The sequence below is a fragment of the Cervus canadensis genome, chromosome 24, assembly GCF_019320065.1.
Source record: "Cervus canadensis isolate Bull #8, Minnesota chromosome 24, ASM1932006v1, whole genome shotgun sequence".
NCBI classification, from domain to species: Eukaryota; Metazoa; Chordata; class Mammalia; order Artiodactyla; family Cervidae; genus Cervus; species Cervus canadensis.
The window spans coordinates 16,632,475-16,655,057 of record NC_057409.1 but is presented as its reverse complement, the minus strand read 5'-3'; positions in this window follow the sequence as shown (position 1 = coordinate 16,655,057).

Sequence of the window (22,583 nt, the reverse complement as noted above, 5' to 3'; positions counted from 1 at the left end):
GCCCACCCCAGAGATGCCTGGTGGGCTCTGGGCACCACCTGCTGCCCACCTTAGAAGCAGAAAGAGCCCATCCCCACAGGACGTGCCCTTGTGGGGAGGCACAGCACCCATGTGTGAAGCAGACTCCCGAGGCAGTGCATGCAGCACCCCCGGAGGGAGAAGACGGGCTGGGGTTTGTGGGTCCAGGGGTCTGGACTCTGCCGCTGAGCTACGGTGTGGTTGTACAGCTGTGATGGGTTCACAGTAACGCGTGCCACACAGTGTAGCCAAAAAGTAAATCAAGAGGAGAGTTTGGACTAAGTCATTCTGAAAAGACTAAGTCTTTTCTAGCTTTACAAACACTGGTTTGCATGTGACCTGGCGGCAGGAGACTCAGAGGAGAGAGAGACCTCACAGTGACCAGAGTAGGCGTCCCAGGAATTCATCAGGGCTTGGAAGGATGGTGAGGAGGAGTGGTTGGGGCTGGAGGTGGGCAGAAATGCAAGAGGTCCGCCCTCCATGGGCCAGAGGACATGGCATCTATGGCCCTCTGGGGCCGAGTCCTTTGAGAGAGTGTGAGGGGCTGGAAGGGACATTGGAGTCCAGGGGTTGGGGGCCTCCAGAGATGGGTGATGCCAGCCCAGGAGGGTGAGTCCAGAGTGCCGGCAAGGTCCTGATCCTGCTGCCCGCTGCTGCATCTCCTGGCATTGCTGTCTGCTGCACAGGCTCCAGGAGCCCAGAACACAAAGTGAGCCTCCCACCTGTGAAACCAGGCACTCACATGCCCCTTTCCGCCCCTCAGGGGTGAAGGCTCCTCCCCTAGATAATTGAGGGGGAGGGGAGGGGGAGAGAAGGAAGATCATGACTTTAACCAGCATCCTTTTCCAACCCTTACTGAGCTGGTGACCCATTGTGTTCAAGCATAAGCCAGGGGCTTTCACTGATTCATTTTGTTAATTTCTTGCATCGTCTCTGGGGTGAGTAGGAATCTCATAGCTGCAAACTCAGGCGTGCAAGAAAGCATCTTTATTTTTCTCAACTACTCTATCTTGTAGAGCAATCTAGTTTTCAAATTATCATTGAGCCTGGTGGCAGAAAATGTCATCTTGATAATTTGGGGTGGGGGGATAAATGCAGCGGTTACTTCTGTTTTAAGAGTGATCAATAGACTCACCCTTTTCGTACATTTTTTTGTCAGTTCCCCTTCCTCCAGGGCCCAGCACCTGAATCATCAGCCTGGATTTGGCGTCTTCTCCACCAACGAGGCTTTGATGGGGGAGATGGTGGCTGCCCCCTGTTATAATTTCTAGAAACATGTGAAGACTGCATTCCCCCAGTGCCTGTGGGCAGAGGGAGGTAGTGGCATCCTCTCCAGAGTCCCCTTTGTCATCACCCAGTCACTGGAGCTGCCTTTCCAGTCCAGTGATTCTCTAAGCCACCCGGTATCCTATCAATAAATCCCTTGCTGGCTAAGTTCACCAGAATTCTTCCTTGTTTGTGTAACAGTCTTACTGAGCAAGGTGGGTAGTCAGAAAACCACTTCATCCTCTCTTCCCATGTCCTTTTCAAATCCGTTCTGTGGGGTTGGTTCTCCCCCAACCCTAGATGAAGTCTAAGGTCAGTTTCTTCGTTTTTCAGGTCAATCCAAGATAATAAAAATGCCCCAGGTCAATTTTAGCCACAAAAATCCGATTTCAGTAATTACAGCCCAGAGTTATGCACAATAGTGGAAACTCCAAAGTTAATGGATGTTGGAGCTGCCGCCTCCACCATGGAGACCCCTACCATGGGGAAGCCCCTCTGGTCCAGGCAAGGAAGCCCCTCCAGCCACTCCCCACTGTCTGCCTCGTGTTTCCAGCCCTCCTCTCTGCCCCCTCCCCATCCCATCAGGCTACCGGGTGATGGGGGAGAGGGGCTAGTGCAGGCCTGGGAGGAGACAAGGGACAGGAGAGGCCACTGAATGGAGTCTCTGGCACCTGTGGGAGCCTCTGATCCCTGCCCAACCCCCCCCATCCCCACCTCCTGCTGCATCTCAGCGCTGTTGAACGCTCCACCAGTTCCAGTTTTCCCTGGCTGGATCCAGTTAACCCAGAACAGCTTCTGAGATATTCATGTATCTTTCGATGCACAGGCTTTCCTGCACAGCCACCTCTGCTTGCTCTGTGTTCCACGCGGGCAGCTCGGGCCACAGCCGGTCACTCTTCAGGTACTGGTGACTCACGGGGTCCTCAGGATCACCCATCTCAGCAGCAGAAAGCAAGTCCCCCCTGGCAGTCTCACGGAAGCCTTTCTCACTTAGCAAAAGGCCGAGTGACGTAGGATGCTATTCATTCTCTCCTTTGAGACGCTCTGTCCAGGTAGCATCCTGGAGTGGGGGGTGGGGTGGGAGCTGCAGGATTGATTTGGGGCCACCTTCTTTCCAAGTCCTTTATTTTGGAGTATCTGACTCCAATACTTCAGCCCCCTGATGCGAAGAACCGATTCATTGAAAAAGAGCCTGATGCTGGGAAAGATTGAGGGCAGGAGGAGAAGTGGGTGACAGAGGATGAGACAGTTGGATGGTATCACTGACTTAATAATGGATGTGAGTTTGAGCAAACGCCGGGAAATAGTGAAGGACAGGAAAGCCTGGCATCCTGCAGTCCATGGGGTCACAAACAGCCGGACACGACCGAGGGAATGAACATCAACAATCTGGCTAGGGGACACTATCCTCCTCTTTTCTCAGATCCCCAAAGGGGGTAGCAAGTCTCCCCCTGGGAGCTGACTTCAGTGATGAGGTGCAGAAAGACACAGGACACCTTCTGCAACCTCACTTGCCTCTGACTTTTTCTTTCCGCTGGCGGACTCTTCACCCACACCCAGAGGGGGATGTGGGGAGAAGTGGCCCCCGTGGGCATGGCAGACAGCTGGTTCAGTGGCTGAGAAGAGGCTGGAGCAGTGAGTCTGAACCCCAGGCCAGCACTTTGCATCCTCCGGGCAGGGCTGGGAGTTCCAGCAGCTGTGAGAGGAGGAAGGCTCAGACACTGCAGGGTTCCTGGAGACGGAGGGCGTGCAGCCTGCATCCTGGACATGAAAGGAAGTTTGCACAGCCTCACCTCGGGGCGACGGGTCAGGTGATGCCCTGCATGTCAGGGTGGCAGGTCAGCCCTGGGAGACAGTGGTCAGGAGAGTGAACCTCGGACTACCCGATCTGGATTTGAATCCCATTGCTGCCACTTGCCAGCTGTGAGGTTGTTTTGGTGACCTATTGCTGCGTAATAAACACTGCAAAACCCGTGGCTTAGGGTAGCAGGTATTTACTCAAGATTTTATAGTTTGGGCAGGGCTCAATGGGGACGGCTGGACTTTACCCTATGTATCATAGCTGAGTTGTCTTAATGGAGGAAAGAAGATACACTTCTAAGCCAGCTTCACATCGCTTCAGGGTTCAGCTGGGCCCATCAGCCAAGGGCCTTGATGTTATTCCCAGTGGTCCACTCCTCTGGAAGGCCTGGGTTCCCCACACTTTAGAGCCTGGGTTCCGAAAGGGAGGAAGTCATAGCCCCTAAGCCTTCTTAGTGCCTGGGTTTGGCAGTCCCAGCGCTTCATCTCCTCTCCGTTCTTTTGGTCAAAAAGTTCTGGGCCCAACCCAGATTCAAGAAGCAATATAAGCTCTCTCTCTCTCTCTCTCTTTTTAAACTCATTTATTTATTTTGGTGTGTCAGATTTTAGCTGCGGCACATGGGATCTTTGCTGCATCATCCGTGATCTTTTTCTTGAGAAGCACGGGCTTCCCTCTAGCTGTGGTGAGTGGAGAGCCGTGGGCTCAGTCATCGCAGCACACAGGCTCAGTTGCCCCGCAGAATGTGGGATCTTAGTTCCCTGACCAGGGATCGAACCCAAGTCCCCCTCATTGGGAGGTGGATTCTTAGCCATTGGACCACCAGGGAAGTCCCCGTAAGTTCCAACTCTTAAGCAGAGAAAGTAGCACCTGTGTACAGGAGAGGATGAAGTTATCTGAGGCTCTTTGGCTACAGTGAGCTGGAGCAAGTTATTTAATCTCCCCAAGTCTCAGTTTCCTCCTCTGTAAATGGGAGATAGTAATTTTTATCTCACTCAGTTATGGATAGGATTAAATAAGCTCTTGACTGAGCTCACAATAGTTGGAAGACTATATAAGCGCAGCCCGGAGCTCAAAAGAATTCATTATGAGTATCAGACAATTCTGGGCACACACAACATCCAGAAGACAGTGGAAAACTTTCCCCACCATTAGGCCTTTTGGTGTCTGCCTTTGACGTTTCCTCTCTCTGGTCTCTGGCCTCTAAGGTCCTCACCTGAGATCCCCCAGCCCTCCTCCCCTTCTCCTGGGCATGCAGCAAAATGCCTGAGGGTCTGGGTTTCACTCCTGGAAGGTCTTTTCCAGGCATCACTGGGGAGGGGGGTGGTGTTGTTCTTCCATCAATTTCCCCAGATTGGGACACATCCCTCCCCTCCGGTGTAAGGATGATAACCTTGCCCACCCCTCCCGACATGAAGCCCCTCCCCCATGGGCTCCTACTATTTGGGAATAATTTATGGCTGTAAAACTGTAACTGAATTCCTGGGGCCTCTACAGATCTTCTCTTCGTGATAAAGTTAGTGGGGATGGAAAGAGTGAAGCTGGAGAAGAGAAAGAATTGGTGAGTCCAGGCTTGGAAGAGGACAGACTCCTGACCCTCACCCTTGCAACCCCTGTCCCAGCCTCTGCCTGGGCTGCCCTCGCAGGTCATTATTGAACCGAGACCCCCCATTCTGTGGGGCCCAGGCTGTGTCATTCCTGGAGGGAAGCAGGGGTGCAGCTGACTGGGTTGGGGCATCCCCAGGCCTCTCTGGATCTGGGCGGTTGGAAGTAGTTGGCAGCAATCTGATGGAACACTGAGTGATATGGGAAATGAGGCAGCTCTAACCAATCTGAGAAGCCAAAGGCCTTTGTTCCCGTTTCAAAAGAGAGGGGAAAACCTGATTCTCTGGGTGTTCAGAGACGCCATGTTCGTGGGCCAGAGTGGGGGGCAGGGGCAGGCCTGGGCTGTGCTGACTGGGGGCCTTACAGTGTGGGCTTGCAGGGGTGAGATGCCCTCTGTCTCAGGAGTCTTCCCATCTCCCGAGTGTCATGGAGGACATCCCAGCCTCTGATCGCCCGGGCTGCACCCACTTCCTGGGCCTGCAGTGTGTATGGAGCCCCAGCACCCACCCAGGTCGTTTCTTTTCTCACTGAACCCGTCAGAGCAGAAGTGCCCAACACGGGCTGTCCCGCTGGCTCCAGAAACCCCCCCAGCAGGGCCTGAAGGCCCCATTCTGGCCATCGTTCCCCCAGAGGCTGTGGTCACCAGGGCTCCGGGGCCAGGCTCTGCTGAGCAGAGACGGTGCCTGAGACCAGGAGCGATTCCAGTTGGAGCCCCTCCAGCTGGCGTTGTGCTCCTGCCTGTTGTTCCTGCTAATACAACTCGCATTTCCCAGAACTGGGACAAGCCCTGGGAAGAACAGTATTTCGGTGATGCGCACCAAGTCCCAGGCTTTAGCAGCCCCCTTGGGCAGTCCCGAGCCCGGGGAATTCACTGTGCTGACTCAGGAGGGCCGTCTCCTACCAGTTTTGTGGGGCAGTCACGCGGCTACCCCTCGTTGGGGCAAGCAGGCATCCACAGGTGACAACACCGCACGCCGCTGTCCTCAGCGGGTGGAGAGGAAACCCCACCACGTCCTCTCCTCCCTCTGCACAGAGAAGGTGTTGTCCCGGTTTTCCAATCTGTTAAGAGAAGGCCTTTTGTACATCATTCGGCTCACTCGGGCCAAAGGCCAAGATGGAGCCAGAAAGGCAGTGAGTGAGGAGCTGATGTTAGTCATTCGCTCAACAAAGAGCTCTGAGCTCCCTGACGTGCTGGGTCCTGTCCAGGGAATGGGGACAGAGGTGAGCAGGATACTGCCTTGCCTTCTGGGAGCTCACAGACTGCATAGCCAGGCGCCCCGGCCTGGGAAGACCTGCCACCTAGACCAAGATACAAAACACCGGCATTCAGAGCACGGCTGAGAGCCTGCAGCATGGCCAGCCCTGGCATGGGATGGTGAATAAGAAACGGACCTTGCCCTCCCAGGGCCCCAGGTCTGGTGGGAGAGAGTAAACTGGAAGTTGTCAGGTGGTGTGCTAAGTGTTGTGATGGGGAAGTCCAGGGTACCGTGGAGACGGGGGCCAAACATGCAAAGCAGGCAACCTATGTGTTGGGTTCACATTAGATGTCAAACTGTCATCAAGACCATGTGTTTTCACAGTTTTGTGATGTCATTTGTTTCACTTGCCATTTTGACCTTGGCCAGGTCCCCATCAGACAGAAGCCTTGACCATTCCTGCACAGGAAGTCGTGATCAGACTCCACAAACAGCCACCAAAGGCCACTCTCACGCACACCCTCCCTCAAAGCCAAGGGATAGGACACAGCTCCTGGGGTCCCGTGGCCTTTGGCACCTGCAGAAAGAGGAGGGCGGGGGCTTGACACGGACACAGTGCGATGAGCAGAGTCCTGCCCCATGGGGACCGGAGACCAGATCCTTCCCCTGCCTTTGCCCACAGCTGGTGCTGGGTGGACCGTGGTTCTTCTGAGATGTTCAGCTTCCCACGTGCTTGCAGCTCCTCCAGGTCCTTTGGCAACATTTCAAACCTCGCTGTTTAACTCTGGAGTCCCACATTGCCCCACCCAGACCCCACTACACGCAAGAAGACAGGGCTCCTGGAGTTTATGACTTCTTAAAGCTGGTGTGTGTGTGAGATCAGTTGCTCAGTTGTGTCTGACTCTGCAGCCCCATGGACTGAAGTCCACCAGGCACCTCTGTTTCGTGGGGATTCTCCAGGCAAGGATACAGGAGCGGGTTGCCATGCCCTCCTCCAGGAGATCTTCCCAACTCGAACCCAGGTCTCCTGCGGATTCTTTACTGTCTGAGCCACCAAGGAAGCCCTCTTCAAGCTTAATTATTAAGAAATAACCACTGAGCGACCTTTTTGGATCTCTCTGGGTTCCACTGAAATAAGCTCATCCTGCCTTTTCCTCGGTGGGTGGGGCATGAAGGCCTGTTCCTTGGTTCTCACTAGAGACAGCTGACCTATCCTTGACCCAGTGACTGCTGCAGCCCTGCTTGTCTCTGTACAAACGCCGGCTGGCCATGGTCTCAGCAATGGTGGAGGCAAGAGACCAGAGGGTGTGGAGGAGGACAGTGATCACTCTTATCTCACTGAACACTATCCGGGCCCCTCTGGACCCAACACCTCTCAGTGCCCCTTTGGACTCTCTCACTTATCTTTGGGTCATTGAGCTGCTGCTGAGGCCACCATCTCTGTGTGGACTCTGACCAGGCTTCATCCAGTGGCCTCCAGTCTCGTGTCCACACTATACACTTCCTGCCTGGGGCTTCCCTGACCATGGGGGTGTGAGACCCCACACCCGCCCCTGAGCAGCTGGGAAGCCGGGCAAGTAACACCCTGCAGGTGAACCAGTGAGAGATGGGAGCCTGTGGGCAATGGTCTCCCTTCTCCTCTGCAAGACTGAGCTGAGAATTGGACGGCTCTTTAGAGGATGGTCCTGGGGGACTGAGCAACCAGTGACCTGTGTTACTAAACTGTGGTCAGCTCCATACTCGCTCCAGAATGGGTTCCCCTCCATCCCAGACATAGTCCCCCTCCCTGTCCTGCTCCCTAATAAATGGGTAGCACTGAGGCTTTTTACATTTTCATACTGTTCATGAACAGATGCTTTTGGATTGTGGTGCTAGAGAAGATTCTTGAGAGTCCCTTGGACTGCCAGGAGATCCAACCAGTCCATCCTAAAGGAGATCAACTCTGAATATTCATTGGAAGGACTGATGCTGAAGCTGAAGCTGTAATACTTTGGCCACCTGATGTGAAGAGTCAACTCATTGGAAAAGACCCTGATGCTGGGAAAGATTGAGGGCATCAAGAGAGGATGAGGATGGTTGAGGTGGTTGGATGGCATCACTGGTTCAATGGACATGAGTTTGGGCCATCTCTGGGAGATGGTAAAGGACAGGGAAGTCTGGCATGCTGCAGTCCATGGAGTCGCAAAGAGTCGGACGTGATTGAGCACCTGAACAACAACAGAGCCTTTGCTTCCTGTTCTGCTTTCCAAGGAACTCAAACCTAAGCCACATTTATTTCCTTTTCAGAGCTCCTTTTTTCCTCTGCAGGATGCTTTTGGTGGACAATCAGCACCCCACTTCCCCCTCTGAGACGGGCATGAGACCATCTAGCTGATCAACACCTCATCCTCTGGTTACAGAAACTGGCTCAGAAACAGCCAGGGGACCCACCTGTGTTTCTCCCAGAAACTGACATATGGACATTGGAGGCCTCATACATCAATAAAGGCACTGCCTTCCTTCTTCTTCAACAGTGATGAATTCCTCTTCGTTCAATCAAGACTTGGCTGGGCTCCAGCTCCCCAGGAGCCTTTCTTCATCATTCTGGCCCAAAGAGATCTCAGCTGCTTCACTCACTAATATCCAAGATCCCCAGAACCATTGCCTCTCCACCCTCCTTGCTACCATCCTCAGGCCCTGCTCTTACAACCAGTTGTTTGAATCTGTTGTTATTAGACAGCAACACGTACCTGTCTCTGCTGGGCCTGCAGCTTTACCAGCAACCCATGTAGGTTCATCAGCCAAAATGCAGCAGGAAGGTGCCCCAGTTAGAAAGAGGCCAGGTTTATGAACATAAGGTGACCAAAGTGTCTGGGTGTGCCCAAGACTTTGCCAACTTTCCCACGAACTGTTGCATGTCCTGAGAAATCCACAGTGCTGACAGGCTGACACTTTTGGTCATCCTGTCCAATGGGCAGGAGGGTGCTGTCTAGCTGAAGCCTTATTGTTTAAACATCTCAGAGAGTAGTTCGTGTGTGCATTTTTAAAGATATATTTTAAAAAAAAAGATATATTTAATTCCATAAAAGGTGACTAGTACATTAATTTGAAAAGAATACTCCTTTCCACTTTCACATTTTATGGAACATTTTCATCTCAACGTTTCAATAGCCTCCTGGGTGTCTGTGTCTTCACCATCCCTTGGGCCAGGTTGAGCCACCAGGGGTTATTCAAAGTCCGTGACCTCCCCTCAAGTCTCAGTTACTCAGATTCTGCACTTCTTGAATCCCTATGTGACACTGTCACTGGAGATTTTCTCTCAAGCCACAAGTACCTCTTGCTATAACACTGGAGGCCTATGAGTTTTTATTTGAAACTTAAGAGAAATGTGATCTTTTTTGCAGTTGGTGATGTGGGCACCCCAGTCTCCCCAGCATAGTCATTACTCCAACCACGTGGGCTGAAGCTCCCTGTACCTGGTTGGGGATGAGGGATGTGGTGAGGGGACCCTGACTCTCTGTTACCTCCAGCAGGTGCTATGGGGCCCAGAATCCAGATGGAGTCAAGTCTCCCATTTTCTCTTGACTTGAAGTGCAGGCTGGGACAATGGTATTGGCTGAAGCTGTCAGTCAGCAGGCATTTATCAACTCCACTGTGCCCCCAGCCTCTTCCAGACCCTCGAGGCAGAGAGGGGGTTGACAGCGCTCACTGGGAGAGACAATTAAGCAGGACTGTTTCTATTTAGAGCTCCATGGCTGGTGCCCTGAGTAATGGAGGAACAAATGAGGCAGAACAGAGGAGGAGAGAAATCTGCTCTCTACAAGGTGCTGACTTGGGGAGGCTGGCAGGCAGGCTACATTCATCTTGGGGGCAGACTGGTCACACCATGATGGCTCAGGGTGTCTGAAGAGCCCCGAGAGGATCTCAGGGAGGGGAGGGGGGCCAAGAAGAGACCCAAAGCGGTGTCATGGAAAAAGCCCTCCCCTGGGAATTAGAGAGCTGCCGTCTTTCATATTTCTGTTCACATCTGTTTCCACATCTGTGAAATGGTTCCTTTCCAAGGCAAAAGTACTGTTCATACCTATTTCTAGCCCCAAGTCCTCAGTTTTACGGGGTCACCATTACTTTAATCTCCCAACAGAAGGACCTGTGACTTCATCCCACATTCAGTCGGGAACACTGGTGTCCCCTTCACCAACTCCAAGCTCACTCTGCTCACCACACGACAGGCCAATAAATCCGAGAGATGAGGTGTTGAGGCAAGGAACATGGCTTTATTCAGAAAACTGGATGACTGAGAAGACGGCAGACCAATGTCTTAAAATAACCATCTTACTGGGGTCTGGATGCCAGGTTCTTTTACAGAAGAGAGATGGGAGGAAGTGAGGAAGCAAAGTATAAAGCTCAGTAGTCTTGCAAATATGTCCTAGAATGGCAAGCCTTCCTTCCTGTAGCCTTCCACAGGTGAACAGCATCCTGAGCAAAGGCACTTTGGTTTAATATTCAGGTTCCCCAAGGCAGGCCATTATGTATAAGCAGTATGCTTTTAGTGAACAAAAGCAACAGGAAGCAAAGGTTGAAGTAACAGATCCAACATGGAGTCAGAATGGACTCTTCCCTTCAATGTCCCCACAATAGTCTTAGGAGTCTTCCAGGAAACTGCAGTATCCTCCATCTTAGCCCTGGGTCCTACAAGTCTGTGTGTCTGACTCACATGGAACACCTCTCTGATTCCCTTCTCCTATAAAGGATGACTGACATGGGCTATTGAGTGTGGGATGTGCTATGGAAGCACAGGGCTAGTAGAGATGGATTATAATGTACAGCAACTTAACACGCACTCAAGCCCCATTCTCTGCTCAGGGACCCCCATTCACCTCTGAGGCCCCCTCCCCAGGCGCACTGATGCTGGATGCTCCATAGCCCTGGGAAGTCTGCAGCACCTCACTTGTGCAGGCTGTTTGTGTAATTTCAGAAGCATGGGGTGTTTCTAAAAGTGTTTCCCCTTTGCCCTCTTCGGGCTTCCCTGGTGACTGATGGTAGCGAATCTGCCTGCAGTGCGGGAGACCAAGGTTCCATCCCTGGGTTGGGAAGATCCCTTGGAGGAGGGAATGGCAAGCCACTCCAGCGTTCTTGCCTGAAGAATTCCATGGACAGAGGAGCCTGGAAGGCTACAGTCCACAGGGGTGCAAAGAGTCAGACACAACTGAGCGACTAACGCTTTTGCTCTCTTGATTCCTTCTTTGAGTTACAGCTTTGTCTGGTTTCACTGTAAATATCCCCCCAGAAAAGTACCACATAGCCAAGCAGCTATACCAGGGCTAACGACTCCTAAAAGCAGAGGCTGAAGAGCGAGAAGAAAGCAGATGGTGGTGGGGTGGGGAACACTGCTGGGGAGGGTGTGCTGGAGGAACTGGGAGACAGGACTCTCAACTGCACCAAAGACTGGATCTGCTGGTGTGATTGGAGATGCGTTATGGGGTGATGATAAGGTTATGTAAGTTCATCCTCGAGGGCAGAACTTATTACAGCAACACATGGGAGGAACAGTAATAATAGTAAATTATCATATATGATGATATGATAATGGAACTGGTATGACCTGCTTCATCAACTTAGGCTACAGATATGTTCACATTTCTTTTATTGCCTCAATTCATGGCTTTGGTCCCTGTATGTCTTTTGGGCAAGAAGAGAGTCTCCCAAAATTATTAAAAAGTCTAAGCGTCCCAGGGGAGGTCAGCTTTGTGTCCTTACACCAGGAGAACCAGGGTCCCATTGCTACCATTGCTCCTTGCTGTCACAAGGTGTCACTGTTGAAGCTTGCTCTCACGGACCATCTGCTGCCCCAGAGGATGGGTGCCCTTCATGGAGTAGGTGCAAATTTACATCTCTTCTTAGTCTATTTCCCCACACTCAGTCATCACTTCCCAAATCCTGGCCCCTAGGGCAGGGTGGCTGAGTGGGCATGGTAATTAGCATCAGCCTCCGTCCACGCTAGCTAGCCTCAGCCTTCCTCCTTTGAAATGAGAACAGCATATCAGCCAAAATCCCCCTCCACTCAAGGTGATTTACTTGGAGGGCTTCTCTACTCTTCCTTGCCACTGCTCCTTGAATCACCCTAGCTCACCAGGACAGGTGTGCCTGACTTTGCATCTCAGAGATCAGGACTGAGATATGGGTGTCTTTGTTTTCAGAGAGCCCCAGGGAACCTCACTGATACCAGCAGGGGTGAGTTCTTTTCTGCTAAGCTCACAGTCCAAGAGGAAGAGGCTGGCGCCTGTGGTGGCCCACATTTGTAGAACCAAGAGGCTACGCAGAACTGGGTAGAGGTTCCCAGAGAGGAAGGGGTATGTATTGTGTAAGGGGGATGGTGATGTGTGGTGATGAATGAAGACTACATTTTTTTGTGGTGAGCACACCACAGGGTATACAGAAGTAGAAATATAATGTACACACAACACTTATGTAATGCTGTAAGCCAATGTCATTTCAATAAAAAATAAATCTAAAGTTAAAATAAAGAGGGCACACAAATGATCTTTCTCCAGAGGAAGAAAATCTGTTCCAGGTACCCTTTGTCTCTGCCTAAACCAGAGGATCTCTGCCTTAACCTGGGGATCAGGAGTGGAATCCAAGGGCAAGGTATGAACCGGTGAAGGAAAAGCATTATGTACTTATGTTCACTAATTACTCACTAAAACTAGCATTTCCTTCCTTGGTGCTTAAAGGCATCACACCACAGTAGTATAGACGGTGCCTGGGAATTTGTCACCAATAGAAATCACAGCTATTATTTTCACATCACACCACGGTTGCTGCAGATATTTTTAAATGCCATTTCAGCTCAGCTCATCACTAATTCAAGATCATGATAAGTTATTGAACCTGTCACCAGATGTTATCCAAGTTCTCAGTAAAGAAGCGCTTGTATTGTTATATAACAACTCTTAAATTCTGATCAAGGTATCTCAGTATATTTGGTTTCCTTTGGCATCCTCTGCATTTTGCTTCATGCATTTAAAACTATGATCCTGGGGAAAGTCCACGGGCTTCCCTTGACTGCAAGAGGAATCCATGCCACAAAATTGATTAAGATCCATGGCCACTCAGCAACTGGCCATTTTTTTTGTCGTTGTTTGTTTAAAAAAGAAGAACCTCACCACAATCCAAAGAGTTAATTTTTATGGAGCCCTTACCACGTGCCAGACATTTTCTGGGTGTTGCTGCACTGTAGCTAGAGCTGTTATTTCCATTTAAAGCCAAGGCACGGTTAACTGAATGGGATAATGTGGCCATGAGCACACAGCAGTCACGGTAGGAGCCAGGAGTCAGCCTTGACCTTTTAAACCCAGTACCGGAGCTTTCATCATTCTCAGGCAGACTGCCTGCAAGGTCCGGGGAAGCTCAAATTGAGTGTAGCTCATCCTCAAGGGCTGAGCGCTGGGCCGTAGCCAGCTCAGTCCACAGGAGGGAGGTGGTCTCAGAGGGTTGAGCGTTCAACTCACCTGGGGTGACTGTGGCCAGGTAGGATCCCACAGGGACCAGGCAATCTTCAGTCCCCTGGGTTCACCCTGGTTCCCCTGTCCCTTGCAGGCCTGGATAAACCAGACTGGAACTCCAATGTCTTAGGGGGCTTAGAGGGCAGAGCTCTCCTCAGGACAGACACACACTCCAGGGCTCACATTCTTCAGCATCTTTCTTTCCTGTGCTGCTTCCGGCCACCAGCCACCAAACCTTCCTTCCCCAGTTTTACATTGTTTGCTCACACCAGGCACTGCAAGATGTCCACCATGAACTAGAAGAGGTCCAGGTTACACACGCCCTCTGCCATCCTTCTGGGTCTTCCCTGTTTCCTAACAACCCGCCCCCCCCAACCCCTGACTCCTTCCCTCCTTCCTCCCTTTCTGAGGCAACAGACCACAGCCCCCTTGTCTTTTGGAACAGTTCCACCATTTTAACCTACAAGGATTTTCCCAAATGGTTTGTTTTCTGAAGGGGAATTTTTGTAAATAACAGTTTTCTCAAGTAGTTGTATGTTCTCAGTGATGTCTCTTTGTGACCGCATGGACTGTAGCCCACCAGGCTCCTCTGTCCATGGGATTTTCCAGGCAAGAATACTGGAGTGGGTTGCCATTTCCTCCTCCAGGGGATCTTCCCAATCTAGGCATTGAACCCAGGTCTCTTGTATCTCCTGCATTGGCAGGCGGATTCTTTACCACTAGTGCCTCCTGGGAATCCCAGCATTTTCTCAGTCTCACTAATCACTAAACTGGGTCCTGTCTTATTTCAGGCTGCTATAACATAATGCCATGGATTGGGCAGCTTAAACAACCAAGGTATTTCTCAGTTCTGGAGGCTGGAAGTCTGGGATCAGGGTGCCAGCACGGCTGGGATCCGGTGAAAGTCCTTTTCCCAGCCCTGGAATGCCAACTTCTCACTGTGTCCTCCCACAGCTGAAGGAGTGAGGGAGCTCTCTGGGGTCTCTTTGATAAGGGCACTAATCCCGTTCAAGAGGGCGCCACTCTCATGAGCTAACCACCTCCCGAAGGCTGCGCATCCTAATACCATCACACTGGGGAGTGAGGGGAGGGCAAATTTCAACATATGAATTGAGAGAGGAACACAAATATTCAGTCCCTAATAGCCCCCAAGTGCCCCAATCAAGGGAGGAGGGAGTTTGAACTTGGTCCTTGGGATTGGACATCACTCTTTCACATCATGGATACCAGGGCTTTTTCAGCTCATCCTCTGTGCCATCCAGCTATCAGGAAGCAAGAGGCATTAGCTGCGTGCCGAGAAAGCCCACCACTCAGCCCCAGCCCCATTGGCCTGCCCACTCAGGATGGAGAGTTTGCCCTGAACATACTCCGTGCCCTCACAGAGTCCCAAAGACACTTCAAGGCAGGGACGCTGGGTCTGGTCTCTCTGAAGACCCCACACCTGGGCACTGAGGTCTCTCGCCACCTCTGCTCCCAAGGACTTTCTCTGTCCAGCTGCCCACTTTGATTTCCTTTCTGAAACAAGGTGATTCACTCTGCTCTCTGTGGTTTCCCACCTCTCTCAGACCTGGCCACTTGCTTCCTAGGGCCAGCCACACATGTCCCTTCAATCACGCCTCCCAGACCCAGCTGGACATCCAGCCGAGTGGCTTGAGCATTAGGCCTGCTCACTTCTGGGTGGAGGTGAGTGTAAGGTACAGTTCCGGCGAGGCAGAAAAGGAAAGACGACCTCAACAGAAGTAGGTTACCTTTATTCAGGCAAGGAGGGGCGACAGTCGGCCTAATGACCAGGCTGAGCGCCGAAAGGGATCAGGGAGGCTTCATACTTATAGGGAGGTTTGTGGAAGCGATAAGGGAAACGTCAATCAGGCGGGATATTTTGAATATTCTTTTGTTGAGATGACACTTGTAGTTGGGCAGGGGGTGATAAGTCTTCTGAGCGGGTGTAGGGGGTGGTAGGTTTCCGGACAGGGGGTGATAAGTCCCAGATAGATGCAGCTGGCCTGGAGCATCAGGATGGAACTAAAGTTATGCTTTGTTTTCTCCGAAGTTAGATGATTCAGCAAGGGGCCTTTGAGACTGTTGTTCTCTTTTCTAGGCCCAAAAGACTCCTTCATTGAGCAGCCCGGGCCTCCCTGCAGTGACCTACTGCCCAGCAGCTCTCAGGCCCTCAGTGCAGGGAGCCTCCTATGCTAGGTCATGAATTCCCAGGCTGACATCTGAGACTGGATCAGTTGGGGTCTGCAGGCCTGGGTCCCATTCCAACTTGGGACAACTCGGGACAGACCTCAGGGCTGAAGGGGTCTTGTGGGCACTGGCTGAGGCATTGTCAGGCCTGCATCCCAGCTCGGCTTCCCCACCCATCCCCACTGCTTAGAAGGCTCTTTGAAAAACCACCCACATGCTAAGCTCCATCTCAGAGGCAGCTAGCTTTTCAGGAAACCTGCAAGGTGCCCTTAGGCTCCAGTCCGGGGAGGAAGCCAGGCCTTCCAGAGGAGAGAGTGGGACTGGGAGGAGGTGTGGGTGGCAGCGGGGAGGATCTGTGGGCACCACCAGAGCCCCATGGTCTTGGCCACCCAGACCACAGGCGTCAGGACACCTTCCGTGCGCCCACAGCTAACCCAGCTTGCATTGGGGTGCATTTGTAGAGACACTTGGGGGACTCACCCCCCATGGTCACTCTTCTTTTATCATTTTACATATCAGACCACCATGACCTGTCATTTAAACGGCCACTGTGATTTTTTTTTTTTAAGTTTAAAAACCACATGCCACATACAAGATCTACAGATGGTATGGGTTCAGGACTCGCCCTGTTCTCCGATCCCCATGTATTCAGCATGGCTCAGAGGGGCTCTGAGCCCCCAGTTCTGTCCTTTTTGTCTCACACAGGAGTGGACACACAGTGGCTGTTCAGGAAATATGAGGTCAGCTGAATTGAGTTGGAGCTGAAAGTGGTTCCATCGCAGAGGAGTGTGGCTGGGCTCAAGATTAGAGCACTGGCCCCCAAACCTGGGAGGGTGCAGGGCTGGGCTGGTTCCTTGGAACAGCCAGGACAAGAGTCTGCCACCCCATGGAGTATCAGGAAGGCCAAAGAGAGCCTCGGGCTTGAAGGAGAAAGACCACTTATCACTGAGTTCTCAGGGGCTGCAGGGAGGAGTTTCTTGCCCAAGTGTTTGAAGAGCCTGTTACATGGGCACCATGGTTGTGACCAGTAGGACCTGAGACTCAGAGGCCCCTGTAAATAGGGCAGCCAACAAGGGACCCCATTCCTAGGGCTTGTGCATGTCCTGGGAGAGGGAGCGAGCCCCAGATGATGGAGCTGGAATATACTGTATACTGTAACATACAGTACTGTAATACAGAATATACTATAATACTATAGCTAGAGCTACAGAAAGACTTGCTGAGCTCAGAGCAGGTTTTATATGCATTGAAGAAACAAAGGAAGCACAGTGATTCTTTTGATCCAGGTCACAGAGAAAATCTGTATGCAAGGGACTGAACTGTCCCTCCCCATTTCCCCTCCCCCAGCAAAGAAAACTTGTATGTTGAAGCTCTAACCCCCAATGTGATTGCATTTGGAAACAGGGCTTTTAGGAGGTGATTAAGGTAAAATTGAGGGCTTCTCTGGTGGCTCAAACAGTAAAGGGTCTGTCTGCAATGTGGGAGACCTGGGTTCGATCCCTGAATTGGGAAGATCCCCTGGAGAAGGAAATGGCAACCCACTCCAGTACTCTTGCCTGGAAAATTCCACAGATGGAGGAGCCTGGTAGGCTACAGTCCATGGGATTGCAAAGAGTCGGACACAACTGAGCAACTTCACTTAAGGTAAAATTAGGTCATAAAGTTGAGACCCTGATCTGACAGGATTGGTGTCTTTATAAGAAGAGACACCAGAGCTCACGTGCTTGTCTCTCTTGCCCTCTCTCCCTGCCTTGTGAAAGTGAAAGTTGCTCAGTAGTGTCTGACTCTTTGTGACCCCATGGACTACACAGTCCATGGAATTCTCCAGGCCAGAATACTGGAGAGGGTAGCTGTTCTCTTCTCCAGGGGATCTTCCCAACCCAGGGATCGAACCAGCATCTCCTGCACTGTAGGCAGATTCTTTACCAGCTGAGCTGCCTTGTGAGGACATAATGAAAAGGTGCCTGAAGGCTCTCACCAGAAACCACATACTGTGGGACCTTGAACTTAGACTGCAAGAACTGTGAGAGATAAATTTCTGTTGTTTAAGCCCCTCAGTCAGTGGTGTTTCATTATGGCAGCCCTACAGGTTAGGCACCAGTCCCTTTCTAGAAATGGGTTTGCAGTTTGAGATCCCAGCGAGGAAATCTTCCCTGGTGGTCCAGTGGTTAAGACTTCACCTTACAGAGCAGGGGATGTGGGTTCGATCCCTGGCCCAGGAGCTGAGATCCCACATGCCTCGTGGCCAAAAAGCCAAAACATAAAACAGAAGCAATATTGTCACAAATTTAATGAAGACTTTAAAAATTTAGGTTCACATCCAAAAAAAAATCTTTAAAAAAAAAGAGAAATATCAAGAGTTTCCAGCTCCATGACATCAATTTTCATCCCCATTTTATCCATGTGACTTCAATATCCCAGCCTTTGAAGTCAAATTTTCTTAATACTCCAAGAATGATCAGCTTGCTCCCATCTTTTATTAGTTTGCAGGAGTGCATTTTCCTGCCAGTTTTCCCTTCCCAAGTACTTCTGGGTCTTCTGCCCCCAGACATGCTGACAAGCCCCCATATGCCTCCTGGTTTTGCATTTACACCTGCTCCACTCTGCTGCATGTGTGTGATTCCAATCAGTGAGAGCTGAACCCAGCTACCACTTGATGTCTGTGCTCAGGACTCAGAAAAATGGGAAGGAAAGCATAGCCAAGAGGTTTGTATCTGCCGTTAGAGGTGGCCCCTCCCAGAACCCAGGGCCAACACCATCCGGCACATCTTGGGGGTGGTCTGCCCACCTGTCTGGTGCCAGGTCTTTTGGAAGTTTCCTTGACCATCCCAGACCCTTGGCCATGAGGCCTCTCTGTCCTTCAGGGAAGGACAAAACCCCACCATCCACCCCTAGAGCTGTGGTTGGATCCTGGACCTCACACTATGGTCCCTGGGTCACTGGACGCCTGTATGTTTCTCAAGTCAGGGTCATTCAGGCACCACCAGCCATGACAATCAGCTTCTTGGATCCTCTGCATTTAGCCAGGTCAAGGCTGATAACTGCACATCTTCCCTAACTTCTTAGCAGCTTCCACTGGCTCTCACTCCTTGAATGAAAGGCCACACACACACATTTTTGTGCACCGCCGTCCACAATGTGCCGCCCACAGACAGAGCTCTCTGGCCGGCAACACACTTCACAGAGATGTCCGTTACACAAACGCACCCTGAGGTCCCTCTTGCATGACTGTAGGTGCCCCTCGGATCCCCAGATCTCAACAGCCTCCCTCACACGGTTGCTTGCGAGGGTCACAGAACAAAGGCTGTCTGAGGCTTCAGGGTGAACTCAGGGCCCCTCCCCCCAGCGGAAGTGACATCAGCCTTTGAAGTGACAGGGCTTCAAAGACTTCAAAGCCCTGAGGGGCATCCTGTAGGCCCTCCTGCAGTGCCTTTGTGTGGAGGACACATCTCACAGGCTTGGGGGTGGGGGGGGGGGGATGGGATGCTCAGGCCAGTGTTAGGGCAGAAAGACATCTGTTGGTCCTTCCACCCCAAGCTCCTGCCCCCACCTTGACCTGCCTGCCATATGCTCTCCATCAAATGTCCATTCATGACTCTGCGTCCTGTGAGCACTGGAGAAACTGCCTCTAGGTGAAAAAAAGCGAGAGATGGCTGTGATGGAGGTTTCAGGGGTTATTCCCAACCCCCCTTCCCCAGATCTTCTGTGCCACTTTTCTGCAGACCTTTGAGTCCTCTGTCCCCCTCAGCAGTGGGGTCTAATAGTGTCCCTGGAAGGTCACAGCCCACAGCACAGCCTACGCTCTTGGGTTGATGGAGGGGGGTCTGGTGTGGGTATGATCATCATCCCCACACGGTTCCTATGTGAGGACGCCTCTGTCGCTATCTCTTGACTGTTCTGCACACCAGACTTTCCTCACACCCACACAATTGCAATTTTCAACTGTTCTCTTCACTTATCTTTCAACAGAATGCTTTTTAACCTCTGTTAGTCTCTACAGTCGCCCACCAGGTCTCAACCATTTCAAGCCTCTGTGCACTCTGTGTTTATTTGTGGTAACAAGGCTGTCATCTCACTGCAAATGTCATTTGAATCCTGTGGCAGCTACATAACATTCATACGACGACTCTCGGGTTCACAGGGTCTCCGGAGAGAGAGGGAGAGACTCAACAGGAATACAGTGGCAAGTGCAGTTTGTGGACTAGCATTCTCCACGTAAAAGCTCCCTGCAAGCTGATATTCCAAGGGAGGGTCCATCCTAACCCCTGAAGGGACATTATGGTCCAGATGTGGGGTGGCTTCTGGGTCAGCTGAAGATGCTGTTGTCTTAGCCTTCTTGTGCTGCCAGAGCAGAATACCACAGACCTGGTGGCTTTAACAAGAGTTCTGGCAGCTGGAAGTCCAAGATCAAGGTGGCAGCAGGATTGATGTCTGCTGAAGGCTCTCTCCTTGTGTTGCAGAAGGCCATCTTCTCACTGTGTCCTCAAAGAGCCTTTTCTCAGTGAAAGGAGGGGGAGGAAGCAAGCATTCTGGTGTCTCTTCCCATAAGGGCACTAATCCCATCACAAGGGCTCCACTCTCAGGACCTCATCTATACCTAAGTATCTCCCAAAGGTGTCATCCCCAAATACCATCACATTGGGGGTTAGGGCTTCAACATACAGATTGGGGTTGCTGTTGTTGAGTCACTAAGTTGTATCCAACTCTTTGAGATGCTTTGCAACCCCATGGACTGCAGCACTCCAGACTTCCCTGTCCTTCACTATCTCCCAGAGTTTGCTCAAGTTCATGTCCATTGAGTCAGTGATGCTATCTAACTATCTCATTCTCTGCCGCCACCTTCTCCTTTTGCCTTCAATCCTTCCCAGCATCAGGTTTTTCTAATGAGTCAGTTCTTTGTATCAGGGCCAAAGTATTGGAGCTTCAGCATCAGTCCTTCCAATGAATATTCAGGGTTGATTTCCTTTAGGATTGACTGGCTTGATCTCCTTGCACTCCAAGGGACTCTCAAGAGTCTTCTCCAGCACCACAATTCAAAAGTATCAATTCTTGAACTCAGCCTTCTTCATGGTCCAATTTTCACATCTGCATATGACTACAGAAAAACCATGGCTTAGACTCCATGGACCTTTGTAGGCAAAGTGATGTCTCTGCTTTTGAATATGCTGTGTAGGTTTGTCATAGCTTTCCTTCCAAGGAACAAGCATCTTTAATTTTGCAGCTATAGTCACCATCCACAGTGATTTTGGAGACCAAGAAAATAATACCTGATTTGGTGGGAAGGGTGGGCAACATAATTCAGTCCACAACAGCCGTCAAGGAGCAAGGGTGTCCCCAGTCATCCCTTGGCACCCAGGCCAGAGCTGGGCTGGGCTCAGGATTCTGGGAGGCTCAGGAGAACAGCCAGCACCTGGCTGTTCACATTCTCCAGAGCGCTGGATAGGTCAGCAGGACTCACGTGGGATGAGCCATGAAGGAAAAATCAGATCTAACCTGGGTGAGATGGACTCACTCAGCGGGCAGTCAGAGTAGGGAGGGGTCATTGGCGGAAGGCTCCTGGAGAACTGGCCCCGTGTCTTCAGCCTGTTCATGGTCAGCAGGGTTCCTGTGCTGGGCTGAGGAGCCAGAGCCTTCGGAGGTGGCTCCAGCGTCATGGTGGTGGCGGGACAAGATGGCGGTAGCAGGGTGAGGTGGACTCAGCACCACAGCCTGTGGGGTCCGTGTGGCCCAGTTGCCACCAGAGAGAACTAGGTATACCAAAGTGACTGTGAGGAGCTGCATTGTGACCCTGCAGGGTCTGGCTCCTGGCCACTTGGGACAGGTCCCAGCTATGCTCGTGAGGCCAGAGTGTAGTCTGGCTCAGAGTCTCTGTGGTCCCAGACTCAGTGTCTAGGTGGCTTCTTTGACCTGGCCCCTTTGTAGTGCCTTTGACCAAGATTACTGGGTCACCTGACGAGGGCCATCAGTGGCCAGCTCTTTTCTGGAGCCAATAAGTTTAGCCTAAGACAAGGTTACTCAGCATCACAGGAATCTATTTATTTGGAAAATCAGATCAATCAAATTATTGCTTCCAATTAATTGTCTTAGTTTCACACATGTCCGTATACCAAGTGTACCTCAGAGTTTTTCAGATTAGGAGTACAAATAAGGTGACACATATGACCAGACCATGTCCCAAAGCCCCCACTGATTTTAGTGGTGACAGTCTCTGCTTTTCCACAGCTAAGTTCAGCTGTCCCCAACTCACTGACTGCTACTTGCTGCAGGTGGTTTCATCAGCACCCTGACCCTAATTCTGCCCCTCTGCCCCTCCTGTGCCAGCTGGGCCTGACTGCTGATTATGGGCCAGGCTGGGCCCCGAGGGTGGACCCTCCTACGGAGCAGCCTGGCCTGCCGCACTGGGCCTGTGCCCAGCCCCACTCCACAGGCCAGGATGGGTCCCCCTGGGGAGACAGAGCAGATCCATCTCCTCCCCCGAGAGTACTGGGATCAGCCACGGGGTCCCCAAGGCTCACCCACAGGTCCACAGTTGTCACATCCACTCCATACCATCACATCCTCCCAGGGACCTACACCTAATAGTTAATTACACAGTTCCTGAGTCTAGACTCCCCTCCTGCCCTCTGTCACCTGGCTCAGGCAGTCATGCTGCCCACAAGACAAGACTATATGCCTACAGACATCACTGGGGATGATGGGTTGTCAGGGTCCCCTCATCCCTTTCCTCTTTAGAAGCCTGTCTGGCCCTGAATGCAATGGTGGCATGAACTGTCCGCTCAGCTCCACCAGGCAGGCTCCCAGCTCCTGGCTCAAAGACAGAAACTGGGGAGGGGCGACTCATAGCTCCACCCACCCCGGGCTCTGACTGCATCCAGCCGAGTGTCCTACTGATGCGTGTCTGGCTTTCTGAGAGTGGCACAGGTATGCCTCCGTCCAGGATGGCCGTGGGACTGTGCAGCCTAGGCAGGAGGAGCAGTGTCCCGGGCTTGGGGCAGCTGGGCAGTACTCATCTCGCGGTCTCAGAGCCCTGAC